The following is a 15,820-nucleotide window of genomic DNA, read 5'->3' as shown; positions in this document are numbered from 1 at the left end:
CTCTCTCTCTCTCTCTCTCTCTCTCTCTCCCCCTCCCCTGCTTGCTCTCTTGCTCTCTCAAAAATAAACATTAAAACATTTTAAAAAGAAAAGAAAATGTGTCCTTATCTCTCTGAGCTACTGATTCAAATCGTGATCAGTGGATTTCAGCCTAAAAAAAAGCAAGTGTGTACCATACTTCTGGACAGACCCAGATACTCACAGATACATTTTAGAAATCAGTATTTATAGAAATGAGTCATTTGTCATTCAAGGAAGAGAGCACTTTTGATCCTTTGGAGTGACCTTATGTCACTCTATTTGTCTCCAATAAGGTCTGAGACTTTAGGAGCAACCAGAGCTTCCTTCATGTGTCCCTGGTCTCTTCAGTCTACAATATTCAACCCCACCCTATGCCCGCCCCCCAACTTCTGTCTCCCTCCATCTCCCACACCATTTTATCTCCTACCTCAAACAGAAAATGCAACTAAATTCTCTTCCCTTTACTAATTCTTTTATACCCAAGCTTCTGTGCAAACACCCTTTCTTGCTTTCTTCCTTCTAGTCCTATGACTAAGGGACCTCTATTCTTTTTTAAGACTCAGGTAGGGAATTGTTGAATTAATCTCAATATCCTCGGACATGTGACATTTAAATTTTTTTTTTTAATGTGTACTATTTTTGAGAGAGAGAGAGACATAGACAGAGCATGAGTGGGAGAAGGGCAGAGAAAGGGAGACACAGAACCCCAGAATCTGAAGCAGGCTCCAGGCTCCGAGCTATCAGCACCAGAGCCCGACAGGGGGCTCGAACTCACGAACTGTGAGATTATGAGCTGAGCTGAAGTCAGATGCTTAACCAGCCACCCAGGTGCCCCAGGCACGTGACATTTTAAATCGTTTCCTTCCCTGCGGGATTCTCTTCTTGTTTTCTCAACACTATTCCCACATAGTTTTACTCCCAGTTCTCTGATTGTTCTTTCTAATGAGAAAAGGGGGATCTTTACAGGCATGCCATTCTCCATTTAGATACTGTTTTAACTAAGCATTCTCAGCTAGGTTCTTTTCAAGTCCCTGTCTGCTAAAATCAGATGCTGCCACACTTTTAATTCCTTTCAGTCCTTTTTGTTTGGAAACTCATATAATCAGCACCCTGTGCATTCAACAAGCAGGATACTAAAACCATCTATCTCTGTGTCTCGATTCCTTTACTAGCTTGCTAAATTAAGTTAAATCAAGTGTACCTCAATAAACATAAGTATACAAATAAGAAACTTGGAAGTCAGTCCCCATAGCCAAAGGCTTAAGGCCTATCAAATCTGTATTTCTCATTTCTACATTTCTTTTTAATACTCCTCTATCTTCACCTTTCAACCATCCATTTGCAGGGCAGTATATACTCAAAAACTGTGCAAGACACAGTATTGCATTTTTCTGCTATCCTAGACCCGGTTGTCATTATTTCTCATTATTTCTGGCTTCCTATATCATAATCGCTATAAAAATGTCACTCCTGTAATTAATCCTTTGATAAATCTTTGTGCCTACAAGTTAAAGTTCTAGCTCAAGTGCAAGATCCTTCTTGATTCATCTCCTCTTTATCGCTGTTGAATCCTCACTAGATTTTCTCCACATGTGCTCTGTTCTCTCAGGCCTTTCTAGCTGCCCATTCTGCTTCCTCTCTTTACAATTATTCCATCCCTCATTTATACCTCATTAAATTCTCTAACAGTTTCAAGGTTAGTCACTTCTCCCTTAGTCTTGGAAAAACTTTCCACATGCATCTGCCAACAACACACTAAACACTTGACTTTTATTAGAACACTTAGCATACAGTCTTGTATTACTTAGTCTATCCTTTTTCACTGGACTGTGAATTCCCTCAAAAAAGGGAATGTGTCTGTCATCTCTGTGTCTCCAGTATCTAATTTCTCCATGCATGCTGCTCTGTATGTTTTTCAGTGTAGAAATGAGAAAAGGTGATTGAAAGTATTTCTTATAGGAAACTTAGCTTAAAGCCACCTTAATTTCCCTACTTAGAACTGATTTTTATGAGTTATTCATTTTGGGGGTCCTCTACCAAATTTATCTATCTATGACCACTCAGGCTTTTAGAGAAAATACTATGGTAGGGGAAGATTTTTTCATTGGTAGAGCACTGAGTACTACCCAATTTAGCAAACGTATGCAACAAAGGAAACACTTAGTTGTAACACCAGCAATCAAAACAAACAAAACAAAAAAACATATCCCTGGTGGTTTGGCTCCAATATTACATAGGATATTCGTAAAGCTAATATCACAACATTAGATCACTAAGATTAGATCACTGGTATTATTCAGATTATATAAATTATATATATACATACATATGTGTGTGTGTGTATATATATATACATATATATATGTGTATATATATATATAAGTATATATATGTATATATATATACGTATATATATATATATATACATATGTATTTGCTAAGAAACAATTTGGGAAACAAAAAAAGGCATACTGAAATGAAAAATGTAACAATTATGTGTTGTGTTGATCACAACAAAGTTTAGTAAATCCAAGTAATAAGAAAGAACTGTGGAAACTAGCAGAATTATCTTTTTTCCATCTAAATAGTATTTTTTTTTCTTTTGTTTTTTCTTCACAATTGGCTGCTGTTTGGTGGCGGAGAGGGGTTAATATTATGCTATTTTAACAAATTAAATAAAATATTAGAAAATAAGTAATTTTAAAGGGGCTTTCACAACCTGAAGAAATTGAGAGAAAAAAACCTCTAATTCAATCTAATATTTCCAATTTTTGCTATCTTGTTTCTATGGGATCACTAGCTTTAAGATAGTGATTACCTGCACTCAGGTTTATTGTTTATAACATTATTTGGCTATCATCCTCTATCAATCCCCATAAAATTAAAAATACTCTAAAAAGTCACATTTGAATTACTTCAATATATATTTATTGAGGATGTATTATGCACCAGACTCTTCTAGTTTCTGAGAGCTAAAAAATATGTAATAAAAAAAGTCTAAGCTTAAGGTGCTCTTGGATGCAAATCTGGGGGAAGGGAGCAGTTGGCCAAGAACCAGTAAGGAGAATACAGTGGGATTTCTATCATTATGAAACTAGCATAGGATTTTATCAGAGCCAAGATGGAGGAGCTAGTGAGATAAAGAAAGGAAATACAATTATCAAGGTAATTTAGGCTCTTAAACCACACTTTCAATTACAATGAACTGAAGCACTCCATAATTGGTTCATTCTCTATTGTGTGTTGCATACATAGCCCTAATTTTGAAGCATCATTATCCTTTCTTTTGGAGGCCAACTATGCAGATGCTAGTGTAAGCCCCAGACCTGTGACACTCCTTAGACCCCCACCCCCACCCTACGCCATTGCACAAAGCCAGGACGCACAGAAGGGTGGCAGCAGTGCTTTTCTTTCCCTTAGCCCAGATATTATGGCACATCAGCAAAGTGTGTACAAAATTGGCATGCAGGTGTTGAGAAAAAAAGAGAAACAAAATTACACTGAATGGGCAGGCTCAACTGAAATTGTACTGTCCAGAAACCATTCTTGTTCCACCTGCCCTTGAGACTGTCTGGAAGGATCACAACAGAGCAGGGGCAAAGTACAAAGGAAAGTTAAAATAATGCTTTTTAAAAAGAAAAGATTTTTAAAATGCTAGCTCAATTAGCTAACTTGGATATAAAGGGAATATGGAGGGTCTTTTAATTAGTATTATAAAAATACGATAACATTTTATAACACTGGAAAGATGGTGATATATATCATAACCATAGTATAATTTTTTTAAAAAATTCTAATTTTTGCCCTCCTATTGTCTCCATACATTATATTCATCATGTAATTCCTGGATTGGTTATTTTTTCCTATAGTATTTGCCTGCTTCCCTTTCCTTCTTTTCTTCCTACTATAGTCTCTCCTCCCTCCCATCCTCACCCTCCTTCTTCCTCCCTCCATTCTTTTTTCTCTCTAGTCACCCCCTCTGTTTTTACTCCTAACTTCTTCTTTTTTAATTTTTTTTGTAATGTTTATTTATTTTTGAGGGAGAGACAGACAGAGCTCGAGTTGGGGAGGGGCAGAGAGAGAGGGAGACACAGAATCCGAAGCAGGCTCCAGGCTCTGAGCTGTCAGCACAGAACCCAACGTGGGGCTCAAACCCACAACTGTGAGATTATGACCTGAGCCCAAGTCGGATGCTCAACTGACTGAGCCATCCAGGCTCCCCGACTCCTAGCTTGTTTTTAAGCCTACACAATCTGATATGCCTAGAAGTAACAGTTGCAATCATAGTATAAATACCATAGACTACTATCATTAAAGCTGCTTAACTTCTGGAGCCTCAATTTCCTCATCTGCAAAATGGGTACAACTTGCTTCCTCAGCTAGCTCTTATGCTAATTACAGGAGATCATATCCTTAATATATTTGACATATAATAGATTCAGTCATTTAAACAACTGTCATTATATAGTTCTCAAGCTTTTTCCTTACTTTGAATGTCTTTCCTTGAGATAAATTATTATAACAAAGGTTTTAAAATGGTTTAGTGCATTTTTTTAAAGCTTGTTTATTTATTTTGAGACAGAGGCAGCGTGAAAGAGGGAGAGACAGAGAGAGGGAGAGAAAGAATCCCAAGCAGGCTCCATGCTGTCAGTGAAGAGTGTGACACAGGGTTCGAACTGACAAACCATGAAATCATGACCTGAGCCCAAACCTAGAGTTGAATGGTTAACAGACTGAGCTACCCAGGTGACCCTGTTTAGTGCATTTTTAAGTATTGCCAAACTGTATTATAAAAGATCCATGTAAATTTGGTTTAACATCTTGATAAAGAAAAGAAAAAAAAAAAAAAACCAGTCCTATTTCATCCCTTACACTAAAATGCTAATTACACTATTTAAAGAGTAAATGAAATCAAAATGTCTTACAAGAAAACAAAGGCAGTAATTTGCATAGCTTTTAGTATAAAAGAAGCTTCTAAAACCACAGAAATACAGAAAGGAGAAAGCTTGTGATTTCACTGATTTTGCTACAATTAAAACAGCACCAACATCAAAAGAGAAGTCACTCTATATGGAAAACCCAAAAGATTCCATCAAAAAACTGCTGGAATTGATCCATGAATTCAGCAAAGTTGCAGGATATAAAATGAATGCACAGAAATCAGTGGCATTCCTATACACCAACAATGAAGCAACAAAAAGAGAAATCAAGGAATCAATCCCATTTACAATTGCACCAAAACCCATAAAATACCTAGGAATAAATCTAACCAAAGAGGTGAAAATTTTATACACTGAAAACTATAGAAAGCTTATGAAAGAAGTCAAAGCAGATGCCAAAAAATGGAAAAATATTTCATGCCCACAGATACGAAGAAGAAATATTATTAAAATGTCAATACTACCCAAGGCAATCTACATATTCAATGCAATCCCTATCAAAGTAACACAAGCATTTTTCACAGAGCTAGAGCAAACAATCCTAAAATGTGTATGGAACTAGAAAAGACCCTGAATAGACAAAGCAATCTTGAAAAAGAAAACCAAAGTAGGAGGCATAACAATCCCAGACTTCAAGCTACATTACAAAGCTGTAATTATCAAGACAGTATGGTACTAGCACAAAAACAGACACTCAGATCAATTGAACAGAATAGAGAACCCAGAAATGGACCCACAAACATACGACCAACTAACCTTTGACAAAGCAGGAAAGAATATCAAATAGAATAAAGACAGTCTTTTCAGCAAGTGGTGCTGGAAAAACTGGACAGCAACATGCATAAAAATGAACCTGGACCAATTTCTTACATCATACACAACAATAAACTCAACATGGATGAAAAACCTAAATGTAAGACAGGAAGCCATCAAAATCCTTGAGGAGAAAGCAGGCAAAACCTCTTTGATCTTGGCTGCAGCAACTTCTTACTCAACACATCTCAACAGAGGCAAGGGAAACAAAAGCAAAAATGAACTATTGGGGCCTCATCAACATAAAAAGCTTCTGCACAGTGAAGGAAACATTCAGCCAAACTAAAAGGCCACCAATGGAATGGGAGAAGATATTTGTAAATGATATATAAGATAAAGGGTTAGTATCCAAAATCTATAAAGAACTTACCAAATTCAACACCCCCCCCAAAAAAAAAAAACAAAAAGAAAAAAGACCCCAAATAATCCAGTGAAGAAATGGGCAAAAGTCATGAATACACACTTCTTCAAAGACGACATCCAGATGGCTAACAGACACATGAAAAAATGCTCAACATCACTCATCATCAGGGAAATACAAATCAAAACCACAATGAGATATCACCTCACACCTGTCTGAATGGCTAACATTGACAACTCAGGGAACAACATGTTGGCGAGGATGCGGAGACAGAGGATCTCTTTTGCACTGCTGGTGGGAATGCAAACTGGTGCAGCCACTCTCAAAAACAGTATGGAGTTTCTTCAAAAAATTAAAAACAGTACTACCCTACGACCCAGCAATTGCACTCCTAGGTATTTATCCAAGGGATACAGGTATGCTGTTTTGAAGGGGTACATGCACCCCAATGTTTATAGCAGCACCATCAACAATAGCCAAAGTATGGAAAGAGCCCAAATGTCCATCGATGGATGAATGGATAAAGAAGATGTGGTATGCATATATGTATGTATGCGCACACACACACAATGGAGTATTACTTGGCAATCAAAAAGAATGAAATCTTGCCATTTGTAACTACATGGGTGGAACTAGAGAGTATTATGCTAAGCAGAATTAGAGAAAGACAAAAATCATATGACTTCACTCATATGAGGACTTTAAGATATAAAACAGATGAACATAAGGGAAGGGAAGCAAAAATAATATAAAAACATGGAGGGGGGCAAAACATAAGCAACTCTTAAATATGGAGAACAAACAGAGGGTTGCTGGAGGGGTTGTGGGAGGGGGGATGGGCTAAATGGATAAGGGACATTAAGGAATCTACTCCTGAAATCATTGTTGCACTATATGCTAATTTGGATATAAATTAAAAAAATAAAAACAAAAAGGAGAAGTCACAAATCAAAATTAAAAAAAAAAAACTAACAAATCTGGGATAACACTGGCAAATATTTTATTGGAAAGGAAAATTCTTGCCCTAATATACAGAGTTCTTACAAATCAACAATTATGGATAGAAAAACATAAAAGGGACATGAAAAAGACATCCACAAACGCAGTACCATTGCTAATAATCATTTTTAAGCATACTTAATCTTACCAGCTATAAAATAATTACAACTTAAAATATTATATCATTTTCCACATCATATGGCAATTATGTGAATTCTATGCATCCTTATGATAGAATAGTATAAAATCATTAAATTGATTTGGCAGACTAATATTTAATCACAAAGACAAAATACATGAGAATATTGTTAAATACAAAAAAATAAGTTATACTATATCCAAAATTTAAATATATAATATGCATAAGCATATGTATATATATATACCCACATCATTAATATTAGCCTATATGTATATGTTGTTTATATACATACATAAATCTACATATAAATGTATATGTATGTATATATACTGTATGTACATAGATGTATGTAACACATATATTTCTTTATGTATAAATCTATGTATTTACATATAAACATTCATATTTGTTTGGGGGGAAGTGTCAGAAATGGTATTTATCCCTGAAATTAATTGGTGATATTTGGATATTTGTAATATGGCTTAAATTTTATGTCAGTTTTTGGTTTCTTCATATATTCTCGATTGCCATCAACAGACATACCTTTTATATTAAGAAAAGTAATACAACTATCTTTAAAATAAATGTTTCATTGAAATTAGCAATGAATGAATGTTTTATTGTGGTTGCACTAATATGATGTGCCTATTAAAGAAGTTTTTTCTCATATTGGTAAAATTAGATAAAAGAAATAATTTATAATGCATTTATTTGATTATTAATGTGGTAGAACTTTTTTACATGTGGTTAATTGCTTTTCTTTTCTGTAACTTGAGTGTTAAACTCTTTTTTTTCCTTACAGGTACTTCACATTAAAAAATATTGCAAATATGATAGTTACTAATCTTTATCCTATTGGTTACTTGCAGTTTTCTAGCTTTTTGTAATGTTTAACTTTATAATTTTTTTTTAATTTATATATATTTTTTAGCTGTGGTATTATCAAACCTGAAATCATTTTTAGCTCTATACTTTAAGACCTGAATTACTCATTAATATTATCTGGTAAAGCATATAGATTTCATAACACAATACCTTCAGTACATTTGTGGTGATTTTTGCAGCAACCTATCAATTTATCCAGGATCAACAACAAAGCAAAGAGAGCTGGAATCCCACTGAAATGTAGCCTTTTGTACACGTAGGCCATGGATTGAGCTATGCAGATCTCCTGTTCCTGTTCAGATGTCATTTCATGTTTTTTTTTCTTTAATTTATTCCAAAATCTCAGATAATCTCTAGAAAAATCATTATGATGTTAAAAAAAAAATGACTACAAGGTCTAAAACTCTGTTTGGATCATATAACAATGTGCTGACAAGTTGAAAACTGAGCTAAGTAATTACAGATATACAAATGCCAACCACTGAGTTTGGTTTTCTTCTTGTCACTACTTTGACCTGTTACTGGAGTCTCAAAAAAAAAAAAAAAAATCAAGTTGTGTTCTATAGAAACAAACGTTGATGCATCACAATTTGTAGAAGAGAACAGTGAGAAGTTTTCTGTTGCTAGAGTGAAGAAAGGGGTGTCAAGAGGTCAAGGTAAGTGGTAAAATTAAGCTGGGTGCTGAGGATCCCTTCAGAACAGTTAAAAGAGTTGTAGCTTTATCCTAGAGGTAACATGTGCAAGAATTTCAGGCAAAAGTGTTACAAAGTAAGTTCTTTTATTTAGAACCTTCTAAATGGCAGACATGGCAATGGGTACTGGAGATGCACAGACTGTATAAATTCAACCTGCGTTCACTAACAAGAAACACAAATAATGATGGGGAAAAATGGGTTTTGGATCACAAATGTGGCACTCTAACTAGCTTACTCAAGGAGATGAACATCACTGGGCTAGTCACTAAGTATAAACGATAGGTAATTAATCATTGAAAGCCTTTTTTTTTTTTTTAACACACATAATTTTTTTTTGTTGTTAAAGTAAATTCTACACCCAACATGGGCTTCGAACTCACAATCCTGAGATCAAGAGTCACATGCTCTACCAGCTGAGCCGGACAGGGGCCCCAAAAGCCTTTTTTAAACAAGGATACTTCTTATAAAGATAGGTCCTTTTCTCATTGAATACAAGTATGTATTGTTCAAGTTAAATATGGTAACACATGTAAAATAGCCTAGAACACTAGCGTAGGTCTCAAAAAATTAAATCTTTGTACTTATAAGTATTGGACCCAAATGTCATTCCCAGTTTGTTCTCTCTTAAATATTAACAAGTCTTGATTAGAATCAGGCCTCATAATCTGAACAGTACACAGGAGAAACACTTTCCTCAGTGGACACTGAAAGCTAGTGTTTTCCTTTATTTCCTTCTCAAATTTCACTATTTAAATGTATCTCTCACATTACTGAAAATCCCCACATCTGACACCAAAAGCACCCAGATGGAGGTGCATCCCCAATCAAAACTGAATATATTCTCGTTTTCTGCACACGGTCTTTCATTAACTTATTCAGTTTTTTTGTAAGAATGAGGCATACATTGTATTTTATCGACGTGACCTAAAAGCAAAATGCACCTTAAATCAAAGAAGAGAGTCCTTTTCAAAAGACAAGTTCTTTTTCTTGTCTAAAATGTTAAGATTTTGTGGTCACAGTCAGACTTGAAGGGAAGTCTCTGAAACTACTTCGTATAGAAGTCAATAATAGAGAAGTTTATGGGACTCCTGGGTGGCTCAGTTGGTTGAGTGCCCAACTTTGGCTCAGGTCATGATCCTGCAGATCACGAGTTCAAGCCCTGCATCAGGCTCTGTGCTGACAGCTCAGAACCTGGAGCCTGCTTCGGATTCTGTGTCTCTGTCTCTCTCTGTCCTCCCCTGCTTGTGCTCTCTCTCAAAAATAAAGACATTTTTAAAAAATAATTAAAAAAGAGAAGTTTCATTTATAGAAAAAAGAGGGGCCGTTTCAAATGATTACATTGTAACAATCCTAATGACATGGACTGGAAACTGCTCTTCTAAAATATATATTTTACATTTGACATAGAAGGTCACAATTTACAAAGTTTACATATATTTGCATCAATTTAACATTACAGTATCCTATGGAGTATGTTAGACAAGTATTAACATTGTTTTGTAAATCACTCAACTAACATCAATAATCAGCACCATCAGGTACCAGAGAGGCTGTTCAGCAGTTACAACCTTGGGCACTGGAGTGCAACAGACCCAGGTTTAAATTCTGACAGTATTACTGGATGCGTGAGTACTGACTAACTGTAAATTGAATATTGGATAGAGTTTCTTGGGCTATTCTGAGGAGCATTCTGGAGTGTAATACTCTGTGAGATTCTCTGAATACCCTTTCTCCTTGCTTGTTCATTGGATAGTTTAGACAGAGGACTTAGAGAAGGTCCTAGGGCATGACAAGAAGCCCTAGAGAGAGGCAGCCTGCACCCTTCAGTCACCGCTTGGAAGGAGACCTGCCTCACAGCTTCTTGGCCTGTGATAGGAGAGAGAAAGGAACTTCTATTGTGCTAAACTCCTAATAATTTAGGATTCTATTCTATAACTGCTCATGTTAATTATCCTCTTCACATACAGATACCTACTTATATGGTTTCTTTTGTCTAGTTTCCTCTTCCTTTATGGATCCCTGATATTGAGCCTCAGTTTCTAATGGCGAAGTAATCAAATTTTCCCCTCTTTCTTCATTGCACCCATTTGATCTCACTGACGTTTTCTCACTTACTTTATACTGTATCTGGTTGTCTGTAAATTTCATTCTTTATGTCAGTAATAATGGTTCCATTTTGGTGTTCAGCTTAATATACTTTTGTTCTTCTAACCCATAGCCAGATATACTCCAACTGCTCTGAGTTTTATCAGATGGTGAGAATCATCACTGTGAGTGTTTAGAGCAATTAAAGCCATTAACATCCAGAGGAGGACAGATAAACTCCCCTGGTCTTAAAGCTCTTTCATTCCATAGCACTGTACTTTAGAAAAGAAAATGCCCCAAGTTCTCAGGAATTTCAATTATCTATGACTGTTGATATTCTCAAAACTCATAAATTTCCCTATCTGGGATTGTTTATTGTCCTCAATAAGTTCATCACTTGTTTGGGGGGGATTACCTTTGTGGCACTTTCTAGGTAGAAAACCTCATTACTGTAGTGCATTACACTATAGAATAGTACTAAATAAGGACATCAACTTTGGGGCCATTAACAACTGAATTCTAATCCGATCAGGTACTTAATACATCTGAGAAAACTCCTCAGTTATGATCTTGTTTTCTTCTTCTTTAGGGAGATCACTGCTGGGAAGATTTCTTAAATATACACACCATGCCATTGATTCTGCCCAGCAAAGCCTTCTGAACCTTCACCCTGACCTCGGGTACTTCTGATTGCATTCTAAATATGAACTGAAGAAATGTGACAGCCTAAGAAATCTATACAGACTCACATATAACTATCTCCACAGAAAACTATCCTAGAGTCCCACTGTGACCTAGGATTTACTTGAGACATTCAGATACAATTTGTATTATTCTTCAAATAGGTAAATCTGAGATGCCTGTAGTGCACTCTCTCTCTCTCTCTATATATATATATATATATATATATATTTTTTTTTTTGCCTCAGTTACCATATTCTAGTTGGATAACAGCATCTTCTAAAGAGTTGACATATAACCCACAAGTCAGATCTGAAAGGACTTAGAATCTCTCGTCTCATGGCAAGCCTACCATGGACTAACTCTGATTTATTGTAGATATTTGGATATGATCTGGATGGCTGAATGAGAAAAGGATAGCTGTCAACAAATTACAGTTGGGTACATATGAAATGCCTGCCTTCTATCCAGAAGAGGGTAATGTTGTGATGGATGTGATGATGAAACAATTTTGAATAAGATGGAGAAAATGATGCTTATACAGAGGGAGGAAATGGATGATTACTGCTAAATTGTATTAATGCCCTATAGGGGGAAAATGATAACCAAATGCTGATAATGGCTAAGTGATAACTAGAGAGTTATGTGGTAAATTATAAAGAAGCCCTCATCAACTATAGTGGAGGATGGATTCAGTTGAGTGGTAGACTGAAAACCTAACTGCCAGGAGTCACAAAGCAGCAAAACCATTTGAATGTTCAGTCAAGGCAGGTATATTATGCAAAGATGAGGGCCCTGGTAGGAAAAGCTATGATCCTCAAAACTCAAAAAAGGACATATGGATGGATGCTCTACAACCATATATAGATGTTACAACCATCTACCCTCATCTAGACCTGCTGTGCTTGTGGTAGTAGCCAACACTTCTCTTGGAAGGGTCAGACAATTTGTTGAACTGGAATATATTTCAGAATCCTTTTTTTCTTAAAGTAGTATGTGGCCTATTTAGGGCCATGTCCCTTCACCTTTCCTAGCTCCCAGACTAAAAATTAGGGTTAAATCCTAGTATAACTCAGTTCTGCCTGCACTGATTCCGATAATTGAGGAAAAAGGCTAGATATGTAAATAATTTTAAGAAATTATTGCATTATACCTAAAAGAACTAGAAAAAGAAGAACAAAACCAAAAGTTAGAAGGAAGGAAGGAAATAATAGAGATCAAAAGGAAAAAAAGATGAAATACAGACTAAAAATAATCATAGAAAAGACCAATGAAACTAAGAGCTGGTACTTCGAAAATATAAAATTGATAAACCTTTAGCCAGACTTATCAAGAAAAAAAGAGAGGACTCAAAATCAGAAATGAAAGAAAAGTTACAACCAACACCACAAAAATATAAAGTATTTTGAGACTACTTTAAAAATTATATGCCAACAAATTAGACAATCTATAAGAAATGGATAAATTTCTAGGATCATACAGTCTTCCAAAACTAAATCAGGGAGAAATAGAAAATCTGAACAGACCAATTACTTGTAATGAAATTGATAATCAAACTCCCAATAAACAAAAGCCCAGGACTAGATGTTATCACAGAAGAATTCTACTAAACATTTAAAGAAGGGTTAATACCAGTCTTTCTTAAACTATTACTGAAAACAGAATAGAAATAAATGCTTCCAAATTCATTCTATGAGCCAGCATTACCTTGATACCTACACCAGACAAAAACACTGAAAAAAAAATACAGACCAATATCCCTGATGAATATGCAAAAATCCTCAAAAACATATTAATAAACCACATTCAACAATACATTAAAAATATCATTCACCATGATTAGGTGGGATTTAGTTTAAGAATGCAAGGATGGTTCAATATCCACAAATCAGTCAACATGATAGACTACACTAACAAAATGAAGGATAAAAACACTTTGATCATATCAATAGATGCAGAAAAAGCATTTGACAAAGTCAACCTCCAGTCATGATAAAACTTCTCAACAAAGCATGTATAGAGGGGAAAATACCTTAACATAATAAAGGCTGCATGTGAAAAACCCATAGCTAACATCATACTCAATGGTGAAAACCTGAAAGTTTTTCCTCTAGGATCAGGAACAAGAGAAGAATGTCTACTCTCACCACTTTTATTCATCATCATACTGGAAGTTATAGCCACAGTAATCAGACAAGCAAAAGAAATAAAAAGCATCCAAACTAAGGAAGAAGTAAAATTTTCACTATTTGTGGACTACATGAGACTACATATAGAAAACTCCAAAGACTCCATCAAAAAACTATGGGAATTAATCATCTCAGTAAAGTTGCAAGATACAAAATATACACAAATATGTTCTATTTCTATATGCTAATAACAAAATAGAAAAGAAAACAATCTCATTTATAATTACATCAAAAAGAATAAAATACATAGGAACAAACTAAACCAAAGAAATGTAGGACCCATACTCTCAAAGTCATTAAGGCATTGACGGAAGAAATTGAAGACAACACAAATAAATGGAAATACATACCATGCTTGTGGATTCGAAGAAATGAAAATGTTAAAATGTCCCAACTGTCCAAAGCAATCTAGAGATTCAACGTAATCCCTATCAAACTGCCAATAGTATTTTTTCATAGAACTAGAGTAATCATAAAATTTGTATGGAACCACAAGAGACCCCACATAGCCAAAGCAATCTTGAGAAAGAAGAACAAAGCTGAAGGTATCAAATCCCAAATTGTGAACTATACCACGAAACTACAGCAATCAAAACAGTATGATACTGACACAAAAATAGACACATAGATCAATGGAACTCAACAGAGGGCCCAGAAATAAGCCCACACTCATGACCAATTAATATATGGCAACAGATGTAAGAATATACAAAGGTAAAAGGACCATTTTTTCAATAAATGATGAGAAAGCTGGAGAGTTACATGCAAAAGAATAAAACTGGACTACTTTCTTACACACAAAAATTAACTGAAAATGAATTAAAGACTTGAATGTAAGACTTGAAACCATAAAACTCCTACAACACAAGCAGTATTATTGATACTGTCTTTGCAATATTTTCCCAGAACTGTCTCCCTGAGCAAGTGAAACAAACAAACAAACAAACAAAACAATTGTGATTACATTAAACTAAAAAGCTTTGGCACAGTGAAGGAAATCATCAACAAAAAGAAAAGGCAGTGATCCAAATAGGAGAGAAGACATCTCCAAATGATATATCTATAAAGGAGTTCATATGGTTAATATCCAAAATATATAAAGAACTCATACAACTAAGGCTCAAAAATAATAATAATCCAATTGAAAATTGTTAGAGGATCTGAACAGACATTTATCCAAAGAAGACATACACATGAAAAGATGCTCAATATCACTAATCATCAGAGAAAAGCAAATCAAAACCACAATGAAATATCACCTCACACCAATCAAAATGGTATTTCTCTGTATTTATGAGAATAAACTGGAAGTTACCAGAGGGAGGTGAGTGGTGGGATAGCAAAATAAACTAAGGGAATTAAGAGGTACAAACTTCCACTGATACAATAAAGAAGTCATGGGGATGAGAAGGACAGGTAGGAAATACAATCAATATTGTAATATTTTTGCATGGTAAGAGATGGTAACTTGGTGAGCATTTTGTAACCTTTAAAAAAAAAAAGCTAGTTTGCATGTACCAGTTGGAGCTAGGGGGAATATTTGTAGCATTGGATTTTTAGGATTCTTGATCAATAGGACTAGAGTTTAAGACTGGATACTAAAAACTTTATTGTGCAAGTGATACTTTCCTGAGGTATGGGACTTAACACACTAGCAGTGACCTGAGATGACAGGGAAAATTCACTGTGTGTATAGCTCTCATAAGCCTGGGGAAAAAAAAAAAAAAAACAAAAAACAAAACACAAAACAAACAAAAACACCCTATACTCAATATAGTAGAAATATCTAAGTTGTCCTGACACATGGTAGAGGAAGAAATAAAAAGGCTAAGGGGAGTAAACATGTAGGGAGATAGATATGCTGTAAAGCTAGAAGATCTGCTGGTGAGTTATCTTCCTTAAGAAGGCTTAGGATACCTATCACTGATCAAGGACATTAGGAATGCACTGGAGAAATAATACCAATATTACTAAAAAATTCTGTGATGATTCTGCTCTGCAAATCAGAG

Source organism: Leopardus geoffroyi, chromosome D1 (genome assembly GCF_018350155.1).
Source record: "Leopardus geoffroyi isolate Oge1 chromosome D1, O.geoffroyi_Oge1_pat1.0, whole genome shotgun sequence".
NCBI classification, from domain to species: Eukaryota; Metazoa; Chordata; class Mammalia; order Carnivora; family Felidae; genus Leopardus; species Leopardus geoffroyi.
This window is presented reverse-complemented; position numbering follows the sequence as displayed.